General features: G+C 48.3%; 1 long non-coding RNA gene across 1 annotated transcript; it reads right to left on the bottom strand.

Moving 5' to 3' along the window:
• Positions 1-2,674: 2,674 nt before the first annotated feature.
• Positions 2,675-11,265, bottom strand: LOC124505310 (uncharacterized). Its single transcript, XR_006960613.1, has 3 exons — positions 10,870-11,265; positions 7,696-8,214; positions 2,675-3,673 (listed from the first exon to the last, which is right to left on the bottom strand). It is a non-coding gene; the product is annotated as an uncharacterized LOC124505310 (long non-coding RNA).
• Positions 11,266-25,355: the final 14,090 nt, after the last annotated feature.

The following is a 25,355-nucleotide window of genomic DNA, read 5'->3' as shown; positions in this document are numbered from 1 at the left end:
AATGGATCAAAAAGGAAAAAGGAGCCCGGTGGGCCGGCCCTGCCTTGCCAGCACCGGGGCCCCGCCCCTCTCTTAAAGCCACAGCGCCGCCCGAGGCTGCTCCGGGCCGGGCGCGGGCTGCCGCGTCCGGGTGCGGCCAAGGCGGCGGATTCGAACCAAAGAGGGCCGCCCGTGTGCGTGGGTTCCGGGGAGTCGCTCCCCAGGCCCCAGTCTTCTCCATGACTTGCACGTAGAGCCAGCTGGGCCTCCAGATACCAGCTCGGGCCGTGTCAACTTTCATGTGGTTCCTGCGGTTGTAGATGGGTTAATAATGGAAATTGGGCCAACTGATGGATGGTATTAATGAACCAGAAGGCCAAGCCCTGTAGGCCCAGATAAAAGGTTTTGCTTCCGAAAGACCCTACAAAATCCAGAGGATTGTCGTGGCCACTGGCGACCAAGTTCCCAGCAGGTGGCCAAGTGGCCACCCTGAAGACCTACCGCGCTCTCCAGGACTGAAATAGTGACTTCAGGGACCTCAGGCTCTCGGGCCTGGGAGGGGAGAGGGAGAGGGAGAGGGAGAGGACTGAGTGGGAAGCAGAAGAGAAAGGGGAAGATGAAAGGAGGAAGGAGAAGGACAGGGAAAGTGGGAAGTGGAGGGGGAGGTGGAGGGAGAAGGAACAGAGAAAGAACACTTTCTAATTATAAAAGGTGTTCAGGCTGGAAATGGGTGGGTTTTCGTTAGGGAATGAGCACCCTGTCAATGAAAGGATTCAAGGAAAGAGTAGCTGATCATTGCTCAGTGGTGACATGTAAGTGAATGTGTATCATAGGTTGGATAAAACTACTCTGACCTCAAAGAAGGTGGGAGTCTTCTTTAAAAATAAATTTATTTATCGGGGCGCCTGGGTGGCGCAGTCGGTTAAGCGTCCGACTTCAGCCAGGTCACGATCTCGCGGTCCGTGAGTTCGAGCCCCGCGTCAGGCTCTGGGCTGATGGCTCGGAGCCTGGAGCCTGTTTCCGATTCTGTGTCTCCCTCTCTCTCTGCCCCTCCCCCGTTCGTGCTCTGTCTCTCTCTGTCCCCCCAAAAAAAATAAATAAACGTTGAAAAAAAAATTAAAAAAAAAAATAAATAAATAAAAATAAATTTATTTATTTATTTATTTAGAGAGAGAGAGAGAGAGAGAGAGAAAGGGCACAAGTGAGCGAGTGGCAGACAGACAGAGAATCCCACCAGGGGCAGAGAGAGAGGGAGAGAGACAAGCAGGGCTCACCCAATGTGGGACTCCAACTCACAAACCATGAGATCATGACCTGAGCCAAAAGTCAGATGCTTAAACGACTGAGCCCCCCAGGCGCCCAAAGGTGGGAGTCCTAACCATACCCACCCCACCCCATCCCCCACACCCTGAACTTGGCTTGGGGGTTAAAGCTCTTTCATTTGGAGACAAACTTATCGTCCTCCGTCAAGGACAAGAGCCCCACTTGATTTCATGGAAAAGGCACAGAGTAAAACCCTAGCTGCTCTTTTTTTGCGCAATAATAATGAACCTAACATTTATTGGACTATTTTATGTCAGTCATTGTGCTACGCATATGAAATGAATTGACTCTTTGAATGTTTATGACCCTATGGGGTGTGTACAATGGTTATCCCAGTTTACAGATGACAAAACTCAGCTCAGCAAAGTTGAGGAAGATCATAGTGCTGGTAAGGGCATAATGAAAGCTTTTATCCACTGTGGCGGCTGGATAAATTGCTTCTGCCCTCCACAGCCCCCTGCCCTTATCTGTGTGCATCCTAGTAACCTAGCCTTACATGCATGAGGGTTCTCCAAAAATATCAGCTCCTTTCCCTGCCTGGAGTGTGTGTGTGTGGGGGGGGGGGGGGTGGTGACCAGCGCTCGCGAAACTGTTTTTTGCTGCTGCTTTATAAGACGTCTAAAGGTTTCAGCAGGGGAAATGACACAGCTTAATTCTCTTGGGCCAGAACTGCTTTTCTAAAGAATGTCCAGTGGTGCTAGAAGTGGGGAGATAAAGACTACCGGGGCTCCGTCAACAATGTGCGTAATTCTGCCTTCTGCCTGTGTAAGGGGTGCGGGAGAGTTCATACTTCCCAGGGTGAGAGCTTCTGCCAGAGCAGAGGAAGTGTCCCAAAGCCTTGCAGAGCACTTGCTCAGAGCACGGAGCAAAAAGACAGGACTGGGCTGAGAAAATCATACCTAATAGACCAGCCTCCTGGTGGTGGGGGTGGGGGAGGGATCAGTAAAGGATGCTGGACCTTACCCAATATTCTGAATTTCTTCCAAATACCTGGGCTGAGAGTCAAATGACCTGTAGGCTAGTCAAGAGATAACAATGTCTGTGGAAGCATTTTGTAAACCAGAAGCATAACAAACAAATAATATACAATATTACAAATATATACAAATATTACAATACAAATAGTAACTCAAATGTATTGAGAACTTACTATCTGCCAGTGTTCTTCTTCCTTTCTTTTTTTTTTTTTTTTTAAATTTTTTTTCAACGTTTATTTATTTTTGGGACAGAGAGAGACAGAGCATGAACAGGGGAGGGGCAGAGAGAGAGGGAGACACAGAATCGGAAACAGGCTCCAGGCTCTGAGCCATCAGCCCAGAGCCCGACGCGGGGCTCGAACTCACAGACCGCGAGATCGTGACCTGGCTGAAGTCGGACGCTTAGCCGACTGCGCCACCCAGGCGCCCCATCTTCTTCCTTTCTTACATATACAACTTACTCATTTAATCCCTTGACGAGACATTGAAATAGGAACTGCCATATTATCACTGGCCACTTTACACATGAAGATGTGGAAGCAGACAGAGGTCAAGTATCTTGTCCAAGGTCACATGGCTAATAAATGGTAGAGCCAGGATTTGAACTCTGAAAACTCGTCCAAACGACCCCTTACTGCCGTCGTTATGATGATGAAGAGACGTCAACCATTGAAATAACCGCATTACCTTTCTGACTCGTCCAATGCCCCCTGGCACAAAATTGCTGGGTCTCTGTTTCTCCAGCAAAATTGAATTGTCTTGCTCCCTGCCTGTAGGCAGACTGTGCGAGGAAATGTTGGGTATAAACATAGTTGTAGGTAGCCTGGAAAAATCACTATGGAAAACCAGACTCCTTAGATGGGAACTGTTTTGTCTGGAGCACTTTGACAGAAATCCCAGACTCGTTTCCTCGCCCTTCTTCAGCACGGTTCCAGCGCTCCTTATATTTAGGACTGATGTCATTTGTCTGCACAGGACAGAGGGCTGGCAATGAGGGTGCATCGTGTTTCGATTGTGTTAACTTTGAAAAGCTAGGGGAAGCTTTATATGTGTCCATATCATTATATTAACTGTACTCCCAAGTTCAGAAGCCCGTCTTATGTCTTTTTCTTCTTCTCTCTGTCCTTGAGGAACGGTCAAGTGACTGCAGACTGTTTCCAGTCCCGAGGGTTGGAAATGTTGCTTTGGCAACTGAAGGCAGTTTTTGAATCACTGGGAATGATTTTAGCCACCAGACTTCAAGGGGATTCCTCTTGGCCAGAAGACTTTGAAACTGTGTGGTAAGGAAAGAAAGGAGAGGACGGGTGGGCTCCAGAGCTGGGAATCAGGATGCCGAGGTGTTGGCTGTGACTTTGATATGTTCTCTGCCCGTCTCGGGGCTTCAGCTTCCTCACCTGCCAAATAAGCGTGTTGGCTTAGGTTGGGGATCCCTTGGACTTTGCCCAGGGACCCTCAGGGACCCTTTAGGGACAGGGGTTGTTGGGGTTGTGTGGGTGAAGCATGACATCCTCTTCTCAGAGTGGGTACACTTTGTCAGCTTTGGATCACGGGCATTTCATGTAAGGTTTTCCGAGGGAAGATCGTGGAGAGGATCAAAAAACATCTTGAAAACCACTAAACTAGCTGATATTTAATGCCCAGTCTAGTTCAGAGAGACCATAACTTCCCCGTAAAAGGCAAAATACAGAGGCATGGAGTGGAATTGTTACAAGGGGAGGAGGTTACTGGGAAGAGGGGTGGGCTGGGAGAATGTTCCACACAAGTAGCATGTTAGAGAAACAGACTTTCCCACTAGGAGAAATGCTAATTATGTGACGGGACAGAATGCTACCATGTGAATCACACACATTGCATTATAAATGTATCAAACCAATATGTTCTTTACCTTAAATTTACACTGCGTTGTGTGTTGATTACACCTCCATGAAAGAAAAGAAAAACTAAAATTAAAAAAGTCATGTCACGGGGCGTCTGGGTGGCTCAGTAGGTTAAGGCGTCCGACTCTTGATCTTGGTGCAGGTCATGATCTCACAGTTTCGTGAGTTCAAGCCCCACGTTGGGCTCTGTGCTGACCCTGTGGAGCCTGCTTGGGATTTTCTCTCTCCCTTTCTCCCTGCCCCTGCCCTACTGTGCTCTCTAAATAAATAAATAAATAGGTCCTGTCGGTCCTACCCTGTCCCGAGGCACAATAACAGATGTAAAGACTTAGAGATTGGTGACTATTTCACAGTATTATATTTGTCCTTAGGACTTAGTTCAGGCACATTCAAAGTCTATGGTAGTATTTCTACAATTCCTGCTGGGTTGTTTAATCTTCAAAGCCATACATACACACAGTAGGAAAAACTAAGGCAGAAACACAATTTGGAACATCATGCCCACTGACGAAAAGCTTCTATTTTTCTCACACATTGAAAAATTAAGATCCCTCCCTCCACTGCAAAAGGAAGAAAGAGAGAGGGGGGAGTCTAATTTCTTTTTTCTTTTTGCCCACTTCTGAACAAAGCTGCCAGCGTGCCCTTCTGGAATCCTCCTAGGAGACACTCCATGGTCCGTGTTTCCTCCTCGCAAAGGCCTCATCCCAAATGTCACTGCCCCAGGGTTTGTGAAAAAAAGGCTTTCCCTCTTCTCGTACAACTTCCTTTTTGTAAAAGCAGCAAAAGGGGAAATCTTATTTCTAAGAAATAGAATAAAGCTAAATAGCTATAAAAACCTAGGTAAGAGGCCAAAAGAAAAAAAAAACAAAAACCAAACCCCAAAAACCCAGCTTCCCCTTGATTTAAAAGAGTGGGGAGGCGCTTGACTGGCTGAGTCAGTCGAACATGCCACTGGGATCTCAGAGTTGTGGGTTCGAGCCCCATGTCGGGGGCTCGGGGTACTTAAAAATAACATTTTACAAAAATAAATAAGAGAGTGGAAACAATAGTCATGGACCAAGATACTTGGAAAAGTAGTGTTTAACCATTAAAAAATTCAGTGAGCGTAGGTTGCAAGATAAAATTTTTGAGTATTTGTTTGTAAAAATGTAAACTTGCTTTAAAAGTCTATAAAAGAGGGGCGCCTGGGTTGCTCAGTCGGTTGAGCGTCTGACTTCAGCTCAGGTCATGATCTCACGGTATGTGAGTTCGAGCCCCGTGTCAGGCTCTGTGCTGACAGCTCAGAGCCTGAAGCCTGCTTCTGATTCTGTATCTCTCTCTCTGCCCCTTCCCTGCTCATGCTCTGTCTCTCTCTGTCTCAGAAATAAATAAAAACATTTAAAAAAAATCAATCAACCAATAAAAGTCTATAAAAGACATTTTCATGAATCTTTGTGGGACTGTGTTTATGGCTTTCGATATATTTTTCCAGTTCATGCATAATATATATTTTTATGTTTATTGATTTATTTTGAGAGAAAGAGAGAGCGAGAAAGCTCATGGAAGAGGGGCAGAGAGAGGGAGAGAGAGAATCCCAAACAGGCTCCACACTGTCAGTGCAAGGCCGGACGCAGGGCTTGATCCCACAGACCATGAGATCCCACAGACCTGAGCCGAAATCCAGAGTCAGAGGCTTAACCCAGAGCCCCTAGCGTACTGTTAAGTAGAAACAACAGGCCTCAAATGGAGTCACTTTTGCCAAACCCCACCAAGATTTAATACCTAACCCAATAGCAATTTCAGTGTCTCTGAAGAGTGGAATTTTAAAGCAATCAGTCGGGAATATGCTGATCAGCACTAGTGAGGTGATCTGCCTAAGACCGCTCGCGCTTGCTGCCTTCCCCCTAAGGGAAGATGACCTGGCCTTGAATTTTCTTTTCTTTTCTTTTGCTAATTAACCCCCGGGTCCCATCCAGGTTCTCCCTATAAAATCCTTCCATTTTGCACAGCTCCTGGGTGCTCCTCTCTCCTTGCCAGATGGCATCCTGCCTGGTTCCTAAATTGTTAAATAAAGCCGATTCGATCTTCACATTTACTCAGTTGAATTTTGTTCTTTTAGTGGTACAGTATAAACATACATGACTTGTGACCTATACACGTAGGGAAAATTTTGTTACGCCAAGCAAGCCGTAGGTAGGGTCACACCCTGGCCAGCAAGATTTCTTACATCTTCATTCTGGGAATGAAAATATTAAAAGTTCCACTTCCTGCCAACCCCCCGCCCCCCACCCCCACCCCGCCTGCCCCATCTCTCCCCAAACCACCCTAGAAGGGGGTTAGTTACACCTTAGGACAAGTCCCATTCTAGGATAGGGTTATAGGCTTGGAAAAGTAGGAAAATTAATTTACCTCCCTTTCCTCATCTTTAGGATGGAAACAGCAATACTTCCCTCATAGGGTTTTTGTGACAATTAAGTGAATCAAGAGGATGAAAGGACTGGGGTGCCTGGCTGGCTGGCTCAGTGGGTGGGGCATGCGACTCTTGGTCTCAGTTTGTGGGTTTGAGCCCTGCACTGGGTGTGGAGATCGCTTAAAAGTAAAATCTTAAAAAAAAAAAAAAAAAAAAGAGGGGTGCCTGGGTGGCTTGGTCGGTTAAGCGTCTGACTTCGGCTCAGGTCATGATCTCGCAGTTCATGGGTTCGAGCCCCACATCGGGCTCTGTGCTGACAGCTCAGAGCCTGGAGCCTGTTTCAGATTCTGTGTCTCCCTCTCTCTCTGCCCCTCCCCCGTTCATGCTCTGTCTCTCTCTGTCTCAAAAATAAATAAACGTTAAAAAAAATTGAAAGAAAGAAAGAAAGAAGAAAGAAAGAAAGAAAGAAAGAAAGAAAAGAAAAGAAAAGTACCAAGCAAGGTGCCACATGCTAAGGGCTTAATGTTGTTGAGGCCTTAATAAAACTGTTTTTTTTCCCCTGTGTTCTACCCACCTTCCCATTCTCATGACGTGTAGTTTCTGCATTTAATGCATTTAATCAATTTTTAGGTCTGCAGGATTATTTATTTATTTGAGAGAGAGAGAGTGTGTGTGCGAGCAGGGGAGGGGGCAGAGCGAGACAGAAATCTTTTTTTTTTTTAATGTTTATTTTTGAGAGAGAGAGAGAGAGAGAGAGCGAGCAGGGGAGGGACAGAGGAGAAAGACACAGAATCTGAAGCAGGCTCCAGGCTCTGAACTGTCAGCACAGAGCCTGATGCGGGGCTCGAACCCACAAACCATGAGATCATGACCTGAACCGCAGTCGAGATCCTGACCTGAGTCAAAGTCAGCCTCTTAACCGACTGAGCCACCCAGGCGCCCCTGGAGAAAATCTTAAGCAGACTCCACACTCAGAGTGGAACCCGACTAGGGACTCAATCCCATGACCCTGGGAACATGACCTGAGCCTAAATCAAGAGTTAGGTCCAGATGCCTCAATTTTAGCCATTTAGCTGGTCTCTGTTATCAGTTCGTTTTTATTTTTTTCAGTCCTCTGTCTTTATTAAAGAGAATGAGAAAGAGACTATACCTGGCAACCGAGGAGTGAAGTACTGGGCAGAAACGTGGGCTCAGGCTGAAGCCTGGGGACTGATGCCCCCCTCCCCGGGAGGGGCCAAGGAGACCACCAGTTCCTGGCAGCAACCGAAGAGATTCAGGAGGATGAGCTTTCAGGCCCCGGGGCAGTCAGCTGGTGCTGCAGGGGGCGAAGGGTAAGTTGGGCCGGTTGGTTTGATTGGCCTGGCATTTCCCTGAGGCCACGCCGCCTGGTCTCCTAGTGCCTCCACTGGTCCTCATCCGGTGGTTCCGTGCCTTCCAGGCCCGCCTCACCGACCTCGCCAGCATCAGGTGACTCACCGTGGTCATTCACGCCGTCCGTGTCCCGCTTGCTCTCAGTTTCTTGCTCTCAAGAAACCCACGGTGCCTCAGTTGCAAGGGGGAACAGCGAGGGAAGCAAAGTGGCCGAGGCTCCTAGACCGAGGTTACGGGTCAGGTGAATCCAGCTTTCAGATGGATTTGGGCTTGATTTTTATTCGGTTTGCAATACGATCTGGGGATGGGGTGGAGTAGAAGGTAGCAGGGAATTAGCTCTTCCCTGCGGGTAGCAGCCGGGTTGGAATCCCGGCTCCAGCACTTACCAGCTGTTTGACCTTGGCCAAGTCACTCAACCTTTCTGAGCCTCAGTTTCCTCATCACGCCTGGAGGCAGCAAACGGCTATCAGTTCATTTCTAATAGTTTAGTAATCACCCACAAACCCTTCACCTAAAGCACAAGTTAGGACCTTGATAATGACCCCCGTCTTACCAGATGACCACTCCTTCTTCCAACAAGCCCGTCCCCCCCCCAGCCCATGCCCCAGGCTCTTTGCCCTGTGTTTTTTCGTCATTTCCTTGTTTTCCTTCTCATTTAACCTCATTGAACCTATACGTGTGCCTGGAAATATATACTTAAAATGTTTTAGATGTTTTAATATCACAAAAAGGTATCACGCCATTTGAAATCTTTTGGAGCGCGCTGTCTTTTGTTCCGTAGCATATGCCTAAGGCTCAGCCGCCCTGGCGAATGTCGGGTAGTTCATCGGTTTGACTGCTGTGTAATTGTCCACTCTCCTGTCCGCTCATGTTTGGATTATTTACGAGCCTTTGCTTTTATGACTCAGCCACTATGAACATCGTTTACATGCCTCCAGCTGTATGTGTAGGGGGGTTACTCTTGGGTATGTCCCTAGAAGAATTGCCGGGTCATCTTCAACTTAGAAGGTACCGCCAGGATGTTTCCCAGAGGAGGTAGGAGACAGGGAAACTGAAGGTCTCCACGAAACTCTGCTTTCTGCTCCTTTTCCTGTGTCTCGTCTTGCTAGGACCTGCACCCCCACCCCCACGCCGCACACGTGTCATACATACTGCACACAGTACAGGTGCTCCGTGTGAGGGACGAGGAGTGAATGATTTCTCTAGAAGAGATAACATCTGAGGAAGGACCAGGTCAGAAGGACCTGTCGTATGTGTACTCCAGACCACCTGCACGGCACAGCTCCATGCCGAGACCCCCCCCCCCCCGGCTCAAGCAGTGACACCTGGGCCCTCATCTTTGATCTATCTGGCCCCTGGATGCCCGAGAGGACATGTACACCAGACTGCCGTCCTCGATAAAACCCCCAGACTCCAGACATAGACGAGAGTCCCTCCTTTCCTTTCTGAGTCTCCCAGACGCTCTGTCTGTACCTGCACTCTCTCTGCACCATCAGTAAACTCTGCTTTCACCTCCTGCTGGCTTGTGTTGATCTCTATCCTGCCGGCAGCCAGGGACCCTCTTGGCTGGCTCCGTGGGACCCCCTTTAGGTCCTTCAACCTGGCCCGCTAGCATGTTACACCAACTTCTATTCCCACCGGCAGCAGATAAGAGATCTCTTTGAGGGGCGCCTGGGTGGCTCAGTCTGTTAAGCATCCGACTCTTGGTTTCAGCTCAGGTCCTGATCTCTTGGTTCGTGGGTTCAAGCCCCACATCTGGTCTGCGCCGACAGTGCGGAGCCTGCTTGGGATTCTCTCTCTCCCCCTCTCTCTGTCCCTCCCCTGCTCGTGCTCTCTCTCTCTCTCAAAATAAATAAATAAACTAAAAAAAAAAATAAACAAAAAGGAGAGATCTTTTTGCATTGTAGCTGCCTATAGCTGTGCAATTATTATGTATTCTAGATATTCTACAAGCTACTCGAGGATAAGGTAATGTTGTTAGGGAGATCAAGAGTATGGGGTTTACGTTTGACTTCTAGTTTCTTCCTTATTAGCCATGTGACCTTGAACAAATTCATTCATTCAACAATTATCCACTGAACATCTACTATGTGCTGAAGACACAGAAATAAACAAGATAAAGTCCTGGTTCCCAAGGAGCCTACATTCCAGGGGGCGGGGGGAGGGGGGGATAGTAAATGAGTAGATGTGCTAAAGAGTGACTGAGTGGGGAGCTATTTTAGCCCAAGTAGGTAGGGAAGGTCACCTATGTGAAGGTGACCTCACAGCTCAGATCTCAATGACAGGAAGGAAGCAGCCCAACGAAGATGTGGACGGAGGGAGTTGGAGGCAGAAGGCACAGCAAATGCCGAGGCTCTCAGGGGACCATGCTCAGAGGAACATAAGGAAAGGTAGGAAGGTGAAAGCACAGTGGTGTGGAGAGTTAAGACAGGCAGGGGGTGTGACAGGGCCAGCTCCGGTAGCTGGGCACAGCCCATTGTCGAATCCTTGGGAGTTAGACCATTGGCAGCTGGAAGTCGGCCGTGGTGGGTGTATTTCCAGTACTACCCGGCAAGCGCTTCCTGGGGGCCTCCCCACTGGCCCTGAGCGTGAGTAGTTACCGAACGGATGCAGTTAAGAAGTGAGACGGAGTCGTAACCTCTCAGAACCTAACCTCAAGGGCTTGCCTTGAGAATGAAATGAGTTGGTATACGGAAAGCCCAGGGCACATGCCGAGCGCTGTTTAAAGAGACTTACCTGCAGAGTGGGAGAGAGCCAAAGCATAAGAGACTCTTAAAAACTGAGAACAAACTGAGGGTTGATGGGGGGGTGGGAGGGAGGGGAGGGGAGGGGAGGTGATGGGCATTGCAGAGGGCATCTTTTGGGATGAGCACTGGGTGTTGTATGGAAACCAATTTGACAATAAATTTCATATATTAAATAAATAAATAAATAAATAAATACAGAGACTTACCTGCTTCTGACAATTTCCACGCTCCTTCCCCAGCCTCTCTGCCCTCCAACACTCTGTTCATGATGATCCTTGGAGGACAAAGAACAAACATGTTGAGTGCTTGCTTTAAGCTAAGACTTTCACCTATTATTACTTCAGACCATCAGCAACACTGACAGGCAGACATCTATCTGTATGGGCAATTGACTGATCACCCTCTTACGGCTCAGGGAGGTCATGTAACTTGCCCAAGGTCACATAGCCCCTAAGTGTTGGAACCGGCAGACATCTGAATCTTGCTCTAGGATCTGCTACAATTACCCTTAAGTGGTTGATATCAATTAAAATCGTAATTGAAACTAGAGAGATAATAGATTTGTAGTCAATAGATCATGTATCTCCATGAACCCCGTGACTGATGGAACCTACGGGTCCAGGCTGTTTGGTGAAGATTTGTAAGTAAAAGGGGATATGGCAAATCTGCTATCGAAGTAACCTTTACACCAAGTCGTCAAGTGACTAACCAGTAAGTGACAAAATCCTTCCTTCCTCCTTCTTTCTTCCCTTCTACGGTAATTAGATACCTACTCTATCTAGACATTGGGTTCCAAGAGACTGATGGCTTCAAGGTACTCCACGTTTAGAGGGAGACAGGCATCCCCAGCCCATGCCCACACAGGATGATTGAGAGACATATGGCCTTTGTATGTGGTATTTTCGCTGCTGGGGAATATCCTTCCTTCTCGTCTCTTTGTCCCCAGCCCCACCCTCCTCCTACTACCCCAGTCCTTACTTAGTTAACTTCTTCTTCTTCTTCTTCTTCTTCTTCTTCTTCTTCTTCTTCTTTTTTATACCTACTCATTTTTGAAAGAGAGAGAGAGAGAGCATGCAAAGGCCATTTGAAGCTGTGCATGGGAGAAGTACGGGGTTTTGGGGGGATGAAGGAGATTCAGAGACTGGTGCAGGGTTAGAGAATGTACGTGACTGCAGAACCAGACAATTTCATGGGTGGGATTTCCCTAACTGGTGTCTTCCCAGCGTTGACCCCCTGTTGAGAAATCCATCATTGTCTGCTGATTAGGTTAGCAGTCCAAAGCCACTTAGTCCAAGCTGCTATGGTCTGAATGTCCCCCATCAAATTAGTATGTTGAAATCCTAAGCCCCAACGTGATGGTATTAGGAAGTGGGGCCTCTGGGGGTGATTAGGTCAAGAGGGTGGAGCCTCCATGAATGGGATTAACCCCAGAAAGCTCCCTCTCTGTGAGGACACAGAGAGAAGTCCGCAACCCCAAAGAGGGCCCTTACCACACCATGGGGGCACTCTGACCTCAGACTTTCAGCCTCCAGAACTGTAAGAAATAAGTTACTGTCGTGTATAAACCACCCAATCTGTGGTATTATGTTATAGCAGCCGAACAGGCTAAGACACAAGGACAAATCAAAGCTAAATTTCAAAATATTGAAGGTTTCATTCCTTTCATTCATTCCTTAAGGTTCAGCTGAGGTCTTGACGTTTTCCCAAGCCCTAGCTGCTAAGAGCACTCAGAACACTCTTTAAACCTTAAGATCTCACGGATAATTTACAATATACTGCCTTTCGTTTTTTTTTTTACTTCTTCATTCTCTCTTTTAAATGTAAATGCTTCTTAGAAAAATTATAGGAGCAATACAATCAGGTATTTTTATCATACAGTTCATGCCAAAGAAATAAAGAAGAAAAAGCAATCACTTCCGTGGAAGTGATCTGCGGAAATATTCTAACACGTTTTCTACTGTTTTGAGTACACTTGATAATCAGTGCTCTGGCCTACTTAAATTATTTCTACATGACTTCAGAGGAGGGATCACACACTATCACTATATCACCTTTTACCTTTCACGGGAGCCCCTTAAATGTTCGTTCATGATGGAGACGATCCTCAATGGATTATGGGCTCCCAGCTAGTTGGGACCACAGGGCATGTGACGGAGGAGCGTGGTGATGTAGGTTTGCTTGAAAGCTTGTGGGTAGTATGAAAAGTCCAGAAGAGAAGATGACCAAGCCAGCCTTGTCATCTTCAAAAATACAGGACCGTCTTCACACGCGCGTGGTTCTCTAGAGCGGAGACCCCCAGTGTCGTCTAATATCCCAGAGGGATGCTGGATCCCCCTCTGGTGTGGGTGGCCAGACTACCACTGGAAAAATACCAAAACAAGCACCAGGTCGTCCTTTCTCTCTCCTCCCTCTGGGTCTTACAAAAGACTCGGCAAAATTGACGCTTGATCTCGGTAGGGATCTAATTGTTAGTTTCCTGTGGCTGCTGTGACACGTGATCACAAATTGGATGGTTTAGAACAAGAAATCTATTCTCTCTCAGTTCTGGAGACCAGAGCCCTAAATCAAGGCCCCTCGGCTGAAATCAAGCTGTCAGCAGGGCTGAGCTTCCTCTGGAGGTTCGAGGGGGAAAATCCCCTTCCTGCCTCTTCTGGTTTCTGGTGGCGCTGGCATTGGCTTGTGGCCCCGTCATTCCATTCTTTTTTTTTTTTTTTTTTTTTTTATTTTTGGGACAGAGAGAGACAGAGCATGAACGGGGGAGGGGCAGAGAGAGAGGGAGACACAGAATCGGAAACAGGCTCCAGGCTCCGAGCCATCAGCCCAGAGCCTGACGCGGGGCTCGAACTCACGGACCGCGAGATCGTGACCTGGCTGAAGTCGGGCGCTTAACCGACTGCGCCACCCAGGCGCCCCCATCATTCCATTCTTTAAGGCAGCATCTTCAAATCTCTCTCCGCTCTGTCTTCATATCAGCTTCTACCCGTGTGGCTGGCTGAACTCTTTTTGCCTCTTCCTGATAAGAACCCTTGAGATTGCATGTAGGGCCCACCCAGATAATCCAGGATACTTTCTCTCTCTCAAAACCCTTAATTTCATTACATCTGCAAAACCTCTATTTTCCATATATATATATATTTTTTTTTTTTTGAGAGAGAGAGAGAGAGAGAGAGAGAGAGAGGACACGAGTGAGGGGCAGAGAGAGAGAAAGGGAGAGAGAGAGAGAGAGAGAAGTGGGGCTCACATGAAGTGGGGATTGAGCCCACCCAAAGCAAGGCTAGAGGTCACCGATGTGGGACTCGAATTCATGAACCATGAGATCAGATCATAACCTGAGCCGAAGTCAGATGCTTAATGACCGAGCCACACAGATGCCCTAACCCTATTTTCTTTATAAAGAAACATTTACACTTCCCAGAGATTGGGACCTGAGACCTGTTTGGGGGGGGGGGGGCGGGCATTATTTAGCCAACTGTACTAGTATTCCTCGGAGCGGTTAGTTTTGAGGCTGAATGGACTTCATGGTTCAGAAGAAGCTTCTTCAACCTCATGATCTGGGTTAAGGGGTGGAGATAGATTGTGGAGAGGGGCAGGAAATGAGTAAGCAACTCATACTTTCCCAGTCCTTTTAGAAAAAGCCACTTGCTTCAATTTATTCTGTTCTCTCTGCCTGGAACCCTTCCTTCCCTTGACCTCCTCTAAGAGGCCTTGCCCGACCTCACCTCCCTTCCTTGCCCATACCGCATGGAGGAAATCTACAACCCCCTTGTCCTCCGTGCCCCCTTTATTATTGCGCAAGCACAACGAAAGGCATGTCATATACTTAATGCTTCCCTCCAGAGTAGAATGTAAGCTCCATAAAACTCCATGTGTCTTACCCAGAGCTGTACCCTCAGTAGGTGCTTAATAAATGTCTGCTGAGCTGACTTGAATTGTATTCCAACTGAGATGAGAGGCATCCTGATAGCACATGTGCAATTGCATTGTCTCGCTTCTCTGACTTTGGAACTGAGGCCAAGAGACTCTCTCTTCCACTCCACAGCCCTACCCTGGCTGGCCTGGCTCAGAGCCCTGGTCAAAATCTGCCTCCCCCTGCCTCAGTTTCCTTGGTGAGTAGACAGATCTTCATCCCTAGTTCAGCTCACTGCTACCGAGAGTGCTGTGAGTAGACCAGAAGTCCGTCTCCTTAAAGCAGCCTTTGTGGAAAGGTCTAAGGGGCACACACCGGCAGTGGTGCACCTGTGACAGGAAGCTGGTAGAGGCCATAGAAGGGAAAATGACCCTCCTTGAATGGGCTGGCCCGCACCAGGAAGAGAGATGATATTTAAGCAAATCTCCGATGTTCGGTGGGAAGAATGGCTTGGGAAACACGTGTCTCTAAATGACAGTGACTCTGTGCTTTCAGGCCCTGACTTCTATTTTAATCGTTGTCCTCCCACCAGGCTTAAGGATGGGTGCTCTCCGTGCCCAATGTCCAGCGGGAGCATGAACGAAACCTCCAGATCACTCCTAGAAGTTTCTTTACGGCCTGTTCTCTGCTCCTTAGTTGGAAGCTCCTGTAAAGGGAAGTCAAGAGAGGAGGAAAAATCTAAGTCCAAATCAGTCCCTTAGTTAGAGACTTTAATTAAAGAGCTGGGGACTGAGTTTGTTCTTGAACTTCAATTATCTATGCTGCTTCTACCTACCCAAAATGTCTCACTCTTGTTCCCACTTAGTGATTACATAGCTCTTTACAATTTTCTAGCACTTTCATGCATGGTGTCTTGTTTCATTATTATCCCTCTAAGACAACAAAATGCTATGAAGAAGTTACACTGAATACATTTTTCTTACGGACAAACAAAAAACAAAAAACCAAGACCAAAGCTCAGAAAAATTATGTGATATACCCACGGTAATACAGTGATGCAGGAGAGCAAATCAGTATTTAAACTCAGGTTTTTCAGAAATGGAAGCCGTTCTAGTAATGTTCTTCTCTCTTTCTTGGCTGGGTCCAAAAATGTCTTATGACTTGGTATTTTCACAGGGTTCTGGCAAGTTCCTTAAAGCGGTGTATGCAAATATCTCTGGTGAGGCCAGGTGAAGGCTTGGATCACCCCTCAGCTTTTGAAAGGTGTCAAAATGGAAATTCTCTCGGGAAGAAGGGTTAATGGGCCTCTGGAGTCATGCTGTATTGCTGTTAGCTCTGCTAATGTCTGGGTAATACCAGGCATGGGTAGAAGAGGCCTAGAAATGATTGATTTCAAATTGCAACCCAAAAGTGCAGGTAAGAGCACATGCTGTGCATGGACTTTGATTGCTAAGTACCACTGCCCACCTAAAGGAACCAGGGCTCCATGGAGAGATGTTAATTCCGGGTCAGAGGCAGACGGAGGACAGCATCTTGTGCCACAAAGTAGGGGACTGCCCCAAGATCGATGGGATTATTGAACAGGAATTTGGAGCCAGTTTGAAGGAACTCTCACAGCCAAATCCAATTTGATCATCCCTCTTCCTGCCCCCAAATGATGATATTGGATTATAGGAAGCTATAGAATGAAAAAAATCCATGCATCCATAGTGATATTTTAAAAGATAAAGAAAGATATCCCTATCAAAATAACACCAGCATTCTTCACAGAGCGAGAACAAACAATCCTAAAATTTGCATGGAACCAGAAAAGACCCTGAAGAGCCAAAGCAATCTTGAAAAAGAAAACCAAAGCTGGAGGCATCACAATCCCGGACTTCAAGATGTATTACAAAGCTGTAATCATCAAGACAGTATGGTACTGGCACAAAAACAGACACTCAGATCAATGGAACAGAACAGAGAACCCAGAAATGGACCCACAGATGTATGGCCAAAGCAGGAAAGAATATCCAATGGAATCAAGACAGTCTCTTCAGCAAATGGTGCTGGGAAAACTGGACGGCGACATGCAGAAGAATGAACCTGGACCACTTTCTTACACCAGACACAAAAAGAAACTCAAAGTGGATGAAAGACCTAAACATAAGACAGGAAGCCATCAAAATCCTCGAGGAGAAAGCAGGCAAACACCTCTTTGATGTTGGCCACAGCAACTTCTTGCTCAACACATCTCTGGACGCAAGGGAAACAAAAGCAAAAGCGAACTACTGGGACCTCATCAAAATAAAAAGCTTCTGCACAGCGGAGGAGACAATCAGCAAAACTGAAAGGCAACCGACAGAATGGGAGAAGATGTTTGCAAACGGCATATCAGATAAAGGGTTAGCATCCAAAATCTGTAAAGAACTTATCAAACTCAACACCCAGAAAACAAATCATCCAGTGAAGAAATGGGCAAAAGACACGAATAGACACTTCTGCAAAGAAGACATCCGGATGGCAAACAGGCACATGAAAAAATGCTCAACGTCACTCATCAGCAGGGAGATACAGGTCTTCCTAAGCAGCAAGAGTCCAAAGCCTCAGGACCATTCTTGCTGCTTGGCTTCTTGTTCATGGACTTTTCCTCCTTCACGTCACAATTCAGGCTTCTCACAAATCCACAGATTTGGCTAGTCATCACTAGTTAAGAGCATCAACATGGTTGGCCTTTGAAATCTAACTAAAGTGGTTTTTCTTTTTTTTAAAAAAAGTTTTTTAAACGTTTATTTATTTTTGAGACAGAGAGAGACAGAGCATGAACAGGGGAGGGGCAGAGAGAGAGGGAGACACAGAATCTGAAACAGGCTCCAGGCTCTGAGCTGTCAGCACAGAGCCCGATGCGGGGCTCCAACTCACGGACCGTGAGATCGTGACCTGAGCCAAAGTCGGATGCTTAACCGACTGAGCCACCCAGGCGCCCCTAAAGTGGTTTTTCTTCAGGATGCTCACAGACAAAGCAAATTTTTCTGTAAGTGAGGGCTCTTGAGACCATCCCCAGGGAAGTGCTATTCCCTGAAATGGGGTTGCCTCACTCCCACATTGGCCTTATTAAACACCACCCAACTCTCTCTCATTAAAGCTAGTGCTTTGGAACTTTTCTCTAGGGAAAAGAATGTTCTAGATATTTGTAATTCTATTTTTGGTCCCCTCTATTTTCAGGAACGTCACCATCCCTCACCTCCTGTGACTAATACATGTTGTCTGTATCTCAGAGCCGATCCACTTCCCCATTTAGAAAGTAGCTGCTGGTGAAGTCACCAACAAGTGCTTCTCTGAGCACATGTGGCAAAAGTTCTGGGAGACTGAGTGATAACTTGACGGGATTGCTGAATGGCCACTCGGCAAAGTGGGGCTAGTGTTGGGGCTTGCTTCTCTATTGGTCTGTTTTGAGCAATAATCACTCATTCACTTGTTTAGGATGAGTAAGAGTCCATGATGGATGAATAACAACTTGTTGATTTCACTTCCTGTGAGCGTCTTCTGCATAGAGGTCTGACTGGTAGAGGGACGCATCCCAGAAATGGTGTGGGCAAACAGAGCATAGACAGGCAAAGTGGGTAGCTTCCCAAGATGTACTGCTATTCTGGGGCAGTGTTCCTTCCTGTATGTTTGTTTGCAATATCAATTTTGCTCTTTATTTTATAGTCATATCTCCTTTATGGGCTGGGAAAATCTCTATAACAAAGGGTAGTGGAAGGAGACTAAAGTTTACTCATCACCGACTGCACACCAGGTTGATGACATGGGCTGGTTAATTTCATCCTTACACATCCCTGTAAATAAGGTTTTCCTGTCTTCATTTTACGGACGAGAACAGTAAACGCAGAGAGTTAGGGGATTAAACCTAAAACACACGGTGAGAAAGACCAGATGCTCAAATTCATGCTCTGTCTGCCGTCGCCAGTAACTTACGGTCAACTGTAGCAGTTGCCTGACAGGTAATGGCCCGCAGATTTTGAATTGCTAATTTCCTTTCATCCCCAAACGCACTTCTGAGCCATCTTCTCCTCGTGACCAGTCAACATTTACTCTTGGTGAAATGATCTTCCGTAAAATCTATAGGGAAGAAGAGGCATTTTCAAGCCAGATATTAATGAGGCCCATGTTGCTGCTTGCCTCCATTACTCTGAAAAATGCACTTGAATCGCTCCATTATTGTACCCATCAACGAAATCACCAATTTCAGTAATTCTCCATCCTCCTGAAGTCGGTAGATATTAAGATGTCCCCAGTTTTCTTAAGAAATGTGGTGGAAGTGGGGCGCCTGGGTGGCTCAGAGCGTCCAACTTCGTCTCAGGTCATGATCGTGCGGTTCGTGGGTTCGAGCCCCGCGTCGGGCTCTGTGCTGACAGCTCAGAGCCTGGAGCCTGTTTCGGATGCTGTGTCTCCCTCTCTCTCTTCCCCTCCCCTGCTCATGCTCTGCCTCTCACTCTCTCTCTCAAAAATAAATAAACATCGGGGCGCCTGGGTGGCGCAGTCGGTTAAGCGTCCGACTTCAGCCAGGTCACGATCTCGCGGTCCGTGAGTTCGAGCCCCGCGTCGGGCTCTGGGCTGATGGCTCGGAGCCTGGAGCCTGTTTCCGATGCTGTGTCTCCCTCTCTCTCTGCCCCTCCCCCGTTCATGCTGTCTCTCTCTGTCCCAAAAATAAAAAATAAACGTTGAAAAAAAAAAATTTAAAAAAAAAAATAAACATTAAAAAAAATTTTTTTAAATAAAAAACCAGAAAAATGTAGACGTTACACATTAGTTCTGAGAATAACAATAACAACGAACACCCCTATGCTAAAAACAACCATTGGGCACGTTCGGGAGACAACACGGAATTTAAAAGTGTGACCTTTGCAATCAAACATCTGAACTTTTTCTTCATAAGTAGGCTTGCCACCCGGCACAGAGCCCAGTGCGGGGCCTGCCCTCGGGACCCTGACATCAAGACCTGGGCCGAAATCAAGAGTCAGATGTTTATTTATTTATTTATTTTTTTAAAAAAAAATTTTTTTTTTTCAATGTTTATTTTTGGGACAGAGAGAGACAGAGCATGAACGGGGGAGGGGCAGAGAGAGAGGGAGACACAGAATCGGAAACAGGCTCCAGGCTCTGAGCCATCAGCCCAGAGCCTGACGCGGGGCTCAAACTCACGGACCGCGAGATCGTGACCTGGCTGAAGTCGGACGCCTAACCGACTGCGCCACCCAGGCGCCCCAAGAGTCAGATGTTTAACTGAGCCACTCTTCTATTTAGAGTAACCGTGCTATTCCCGTTTCAGCTCGGAAAGTAACCTCAACTCCACGAACTCCAGTTTTGCGTGAGCAAGACAGAGACCAAAGTGTACTAGCTTCGTGAGTCTCTCGCGATTATTTTATTCCGAGGTGAAGGTCAATGGCTCACGGGCTTACAAACAACACAGATGCTGTCAAACAGCAGTGGGGACGGGGTGAAGAACGTACACAGGCGAGTGGGGAAGAGAGTGAGGTAGGAGAGGACACTGGCGGGGTGGACGGGGAAGGCCTGGGAGTTCTGACCTGAATATGCAGCAGGAGGTAGATATGCCGGAGAGGGGCAGGGGTGCCCGGCTTCCATGGAGAGGCGCTGAGCCCAAGTTCCCGTGCTGTGACTTCTCGCTCGTTCGCCATTCATTCGTCGTTCATCGTAGGCAAGTCCGGATCTCGCGGTCCTGGTCTGCAAAAAGGAACCAACGAGAAACTACCTCGAGGGCTGTGAAGGTTAACGTCAGGCGGCGTGTCGAGGTGCATCGCAGACTGGAACATCCCATAAAAGGGGAGTCAACACAACACTCCTCCTGTACTGACAAAAATACCGTGACTTTCATGTATTTACTCACTGGTGTTTTGCTTTTTTTTTTTTTTTTAATGTTTATGTATTTCTTTTGAGAGGGAGGGTGGAGAGGTGCAGAGAGAGGGAGAGAGAGAATCCTGGCACTGACAGGGCCACGCCTGACATGGGGCTCGATCCCACAGACTGGGAGGTCACCACCTGAGCCCAAAGCAAGCGTTGGATGTTTAAACAGTTCTTGCATTAATTACACCCCCAGAGCCTTGGGAAGCCTGCTGCCCTTGCTGCCATCTGACGGGTGAGGACATCGGGAATCACCTTTACGACACGCCTGGAACGACTGTTTACGCGTGAGGCAATTGCCTGTCTCCGCTGCTGGAGGGGAGCCCCTCAAGGGCAAGGATTTGGGCTGTGGATGTTCGCGGAGGCTCTTTTATCCTCTAAGCCGCTCCTCGTTGCTGAGGCCCCTACAAACTCTCAGGAGACGAGAGCACACACCGTAAAAATGAAGGCCAGGCGGACACAGCCAGGCCGCGTTCTTCCCCAAGAAACGTACAGTGGGAAAGATGCGTTGCTAGGCCCCAGGGCAAGGTATACAGCCACCTGTTCACGGGGTGACCGAATTTTCTGGACCCGACATCAACTGACAAGAAGACACGATACATCAAGCCAGACTACCTCTGACGGGCGTATGGTTGGCAGATGGTTGCTGTAGACAGAGGAGTCGTGGCTTTGCCACGGGATCGGGTCCAGCTCACTTGCTGCCTTCTGGGAATGCCGGGATTAGATGGGAGGAAGGACAGGAAGAGAGGAAACGAGACAAACAGGTTCGGGCAAACACAGAGTCGGGGGCCCATCCACCTGCAAATTCCCCAGTTTTCCTGCGCTTACTCTTACTGGTTAGAACCCCGGGGAGGATGGTTCTCGGTGGATTACTCATCCCGGAAGGAAAGCTGGTGCCCATCTGGCAGGAATGGTCTCTAAGAAATGAAAATAAGGAAGTTTCTCGAAACGAGTGGCGGCTTCAAATCTCCCGGGCCCATCAGAGGGGACAGAAGTTAGTTCCGGAAGCCCCCGAATTGTTGTCTCTTGCTGGTAGTCGGAGGGGGTTGAGAAGCCTGGCTGTGTTCAGAAGGCAGGGATGGAGGGAGCCTGTAGGGAGGAGAGAAGGAAGGAGGGAGACACAGCGGCCCTGGCTCCTTCAACTGCTTCCTTTTGTTCTGGTGGCTCTTGCACTCCTAGAATCTGCGGTAGGATGTGAAGTGCAGCCGTGGGGGGTGGCGTGGCCCAGTGGACACTCTGGAGAGACATAGCTAGCGGAGGACGGGAGGAGGGTGGGGAAGAGCCCAGGGGGTGGTGGCTGAAGACAATTCTCCTCCCCCCCTCCCCCGCATCCGGTCTGCTTATTTGTCTCCAAGTCCAAGGGTTTCAGATCAGTGCCTACGGTTTGGTGTCCTGGGGCTGAGTCACTGGGTTTAACGTGCGGTTTGGGTTCTCTGCTTTCATGCAGGGTGGCCTTGGATAAGTCACATAGCCCCTGGGCCTCAGATCCTTCCCCTGCGAAGTGGAGACGATACCATTTAGAGCATAAAGTTGTTGAAAATAAATGAAATGTCTTGAGGGGCCCCTTGGGGGCTCATTCGGCTAAGCATCTGACTTCGGCTCAGGTCGTGATCTCAGGGCTCGTGGGTTCGAACCCCGCGTCGGGCTCTGTGCTCACAGCTCAGAGCCTGGAGCCGGCATCCCATTCTGTGTCGCCCTCTCTCTCTGCCCCTCCCCTGCTCATGCGCTCTCTGTCTCTCTCTCTCAAAAATAAATAAACATTAACAAAGTTTTGAAAATAAATGAAATGCCTTGCAAACCGAAACGCACATGCATGTAAGCTACTCTTGGGGTTTTCTAGAAATGGCTAGAAGGCATGATGGTGCAAGAGGGCTCCAGAAGGGCAGCCTCTGGTGCAACAAACACACTGAGTACGCGTCGTTAGCCCCTCTGCTGTTCACCGGCATTTTCCAGCCATTTCCCTTTTATGGGCATCAGGTTCTCCACCGGGGGTCCGCCTGTGCCAGCTGTCGGCCTGCGGTCCCACTCATGTCCCTACTCGTCCCTGCAAGCCCCCTTCTCCCACCCTCTCCTTACCTGGCTGCAGAAATACCGGGAAGAAAATGCAATGACTGCTCTTTGATGGCATCCTTCAAGAGGGGCTGAATGGAGAGAAGGAAGGCACGAAGGAAGGCGGGGTGGTTCCCCACTTATTTATGCCACCCACAGCCTCTGCTCTGCCCGCCCCAGTAAATATCATCCCCAGCGCCTCCTCGGATCACGCCTCGCCCGGTGGCTCCTCGTCCCTCATAGCACCTGAGCTATACAACCACAGAGAAGATCAAAAGGGAGAAGCGATGGCCACTGCGTGAGCGTTTGAACCCCATGGGGCAGTTTGTAGTCATTCTGCATTCGTGATGTCACATGAGACCCCAGCAAGCCTCCTGCTATTGTCACCCCCATTGGATAGGTGGGGGACTGTGGTCCAATGAGGTGAACGGATTGACCTACAGGCACGCAGCCTGTAAGTGCCAGGACTGGGGCTCACCCCCGGGGACCCCTAACTTTTCCCCTCTTCTATGCCTGTCTTAGGAGTGGAGTGGTAAGTGTTGAGGGGATGGGGGGGGGTGGACAGAAGGGGACAATTCCCTGATGAAACTTGCACCTTAACAGAACTGGAATAAGAATGATATACAATATAGTGGGAGAGTTCTACACGAACCACCCCTCCACCAACGTCCAACCCAAGCGCCGTCTCGTTTCTCAAGAGAATCCAGAGTCACACGTTTGGAAGCATCATAAGCAGTTCTCAGTGCCTCTTGAGCGTAAGGAGATGTCTACAAACTATCTTAAGGGAACGAAGGTGTCCAGCTTTCACACTTGGCCCGTCCAGAGTGTGAGGTGTGCCGAGGCACGTGGGTCCTGAATGTGCTAGCTCCTTCCCTTCTCCCAGAGGGAAGGACGGAATTGGAAAATGTCACCAGGTGACTTAGAATCCAATAGAGCAAACGTGAGCTCAGCCCTCCGCCTAGGAGTCCACTTAAAATGGGGTTTTTGCACCTGTACTAAGGCAACCGGAATGTGACCCGGATCTGAGCAAGAGCATCGAACATTAGTAATGTTAAAAGGGCTGTTATGTCAATTAAATTGGGAATGGACTTGTAAATAATAGTGTACTAATTCAGGGTGGTCAGAGAGGGTACGCAAAAGGGAGCCCAAACGGCAAAAATTAGCGTCCCCTGAGCCCTCTTTGGAAGCCAGGACATCTAGATCTCTAAGACAAATACTTTACTCACCTGGATCTCTGGCTTAGCCCCTTTCAGCTGCTGACAGACACCATAGACTAGGGGGCTTAGACACATCAGAAATGTATTTCTCACAGTTCTGGAGGCCGGGATGTCCAAGATCAAGGTGAGAGCGTATTCAGTGTCTGATGAGAGCCCGCTTCCTGGTTCCTACATGGCTATTTTCTCGCTGTGCCCTCATACAGCAGAAGAGGTGAGGGAGCTTTCTGGGTCTCTTGTAAAAGGTCACTAATCCCAGGGGAGCCTGGGCAGCTCATTCGGTTGAGCATCTGACTTCAGTTCAGGTCACGGATCTCGCGGTTCCTGAGTTCGCGCCCCGCGTCGGGCTCTGTGCTGACAGCTCAGAGCCTGGAGCCTGCTTCCGATTCTGTGTCTCCCTCTCTTTCTCTCCCCCTTCCCTGCTCTCTCTCTCTCTCAAAAATAAAAACATTAAATTTTTTTTTCAAAAATAAACAAATAAATAAATAAATGGGCACTAATCCCATTCATGAGGGCTTCGTCCTTATGATCTAATCGCCCCCAAAGGCCCCACCCCCAGATCCCATCACAGTGAGAATTAGGTTTCAACATGTGAATTGGGGGAGGAGGTGAAGTACAGATATTCAGTTTATAACTATCTCCAAACCTATTCTTTTTTTTTTAATGTTTATTTATTATTGAGACACACACACACACACACACACACACACAGAGCATGAGCAAGGGAGGGGCAGAGAGAGAGGGAGACACAGAATCCGAGGCAGGCTCCAGGCTCCCAGCTGTCAGCACAGAGCCCGACGCGGGGCTCGAACTCACAAACTGCGAGATCATGACCTGAGCCAAAGTCGGACGCTCAACCGACTGAGCCACCCAGGCGCCCCTCTCACTCTGAAATCTTAACAGGGGATGTACTCCTGTCCTTCCCAAACTAAAAGACCCTTTATTTTTATTTATTTTTAATTCTATTTTATTTTAGAGAAAGGGAGCACACATGAGTAGAGAGATGGGCAGAGAGAGAGAGAGAGAGAGAGAGAGAGAGAGAATCTCAAGCAGGTTCCATGCTCAGCGCAGAGCCTGACGCAGGGCTCGATCCCATGACTCTGGGATCGGGACCTGAGCCCAAATCGAGAGTAGGACACTCAACCGACTGAGTCACCAAGGTGCCCCTAACCACCCTTTAAAAGGTTCTTTACTGCCTTCAGGATGAAGTCAAATTCCTTTGCATGATATTCAAGGCCCACCTCACCGTGGCCTGTGTTTTCCTCCACGACATGTCGTGCGGCCATTGCCACCAACACACGTGCTCTTTGCCCCAATTCAACACAACGGTGAGTGAAGCGATGACCCTGCTTTGCAGATGCGCACTGGTGCTCTGGAAGGAAGGCTGGCAGACAGGCGATTATGGCGCGGACAGATGAGTGCTCTTATGCGAAGGGCTGGGTTTTAAGGGGAACCTACAGGAAGGACACTTGGGCCAGATTTAGGAGCTCAGGGAGGACTTCCCAGAGGGAGTGATATCTAAGTCTATTGCTAGGTGATGATAATAGATCAAGAGGGTAAGGAAGAGTGTCTCGAGCAAGCAGAACGAGATGCGTACATGCAGGAGGCAAGCAAGGTCAGAGAGTTCCGGAACCAAAGCAAGAAGGGGTGGTTGGCGGGATGGTTGGAGATGGGGCTGGAG

The sequence above is a fragment of the Lynx rufus genome, unplaced genomic scaffold (assembly GCF_022079265.1).
Source record: "Lynx rufus isolate CCGP_SWC_20201006 ecotype Redwood Valley unplaced genomic scaffold, mLynRuf1.p SCAF_9, whole genome shotgun sequence".
NCBI lineage: Eukaryota > Metazoa > Chordata > Mammalia > Carnivora > Felidae > Lynx > Lynx rufus.
This window is presented reverse-complemented; position numbering and strand designations above follow the sequence as displayed.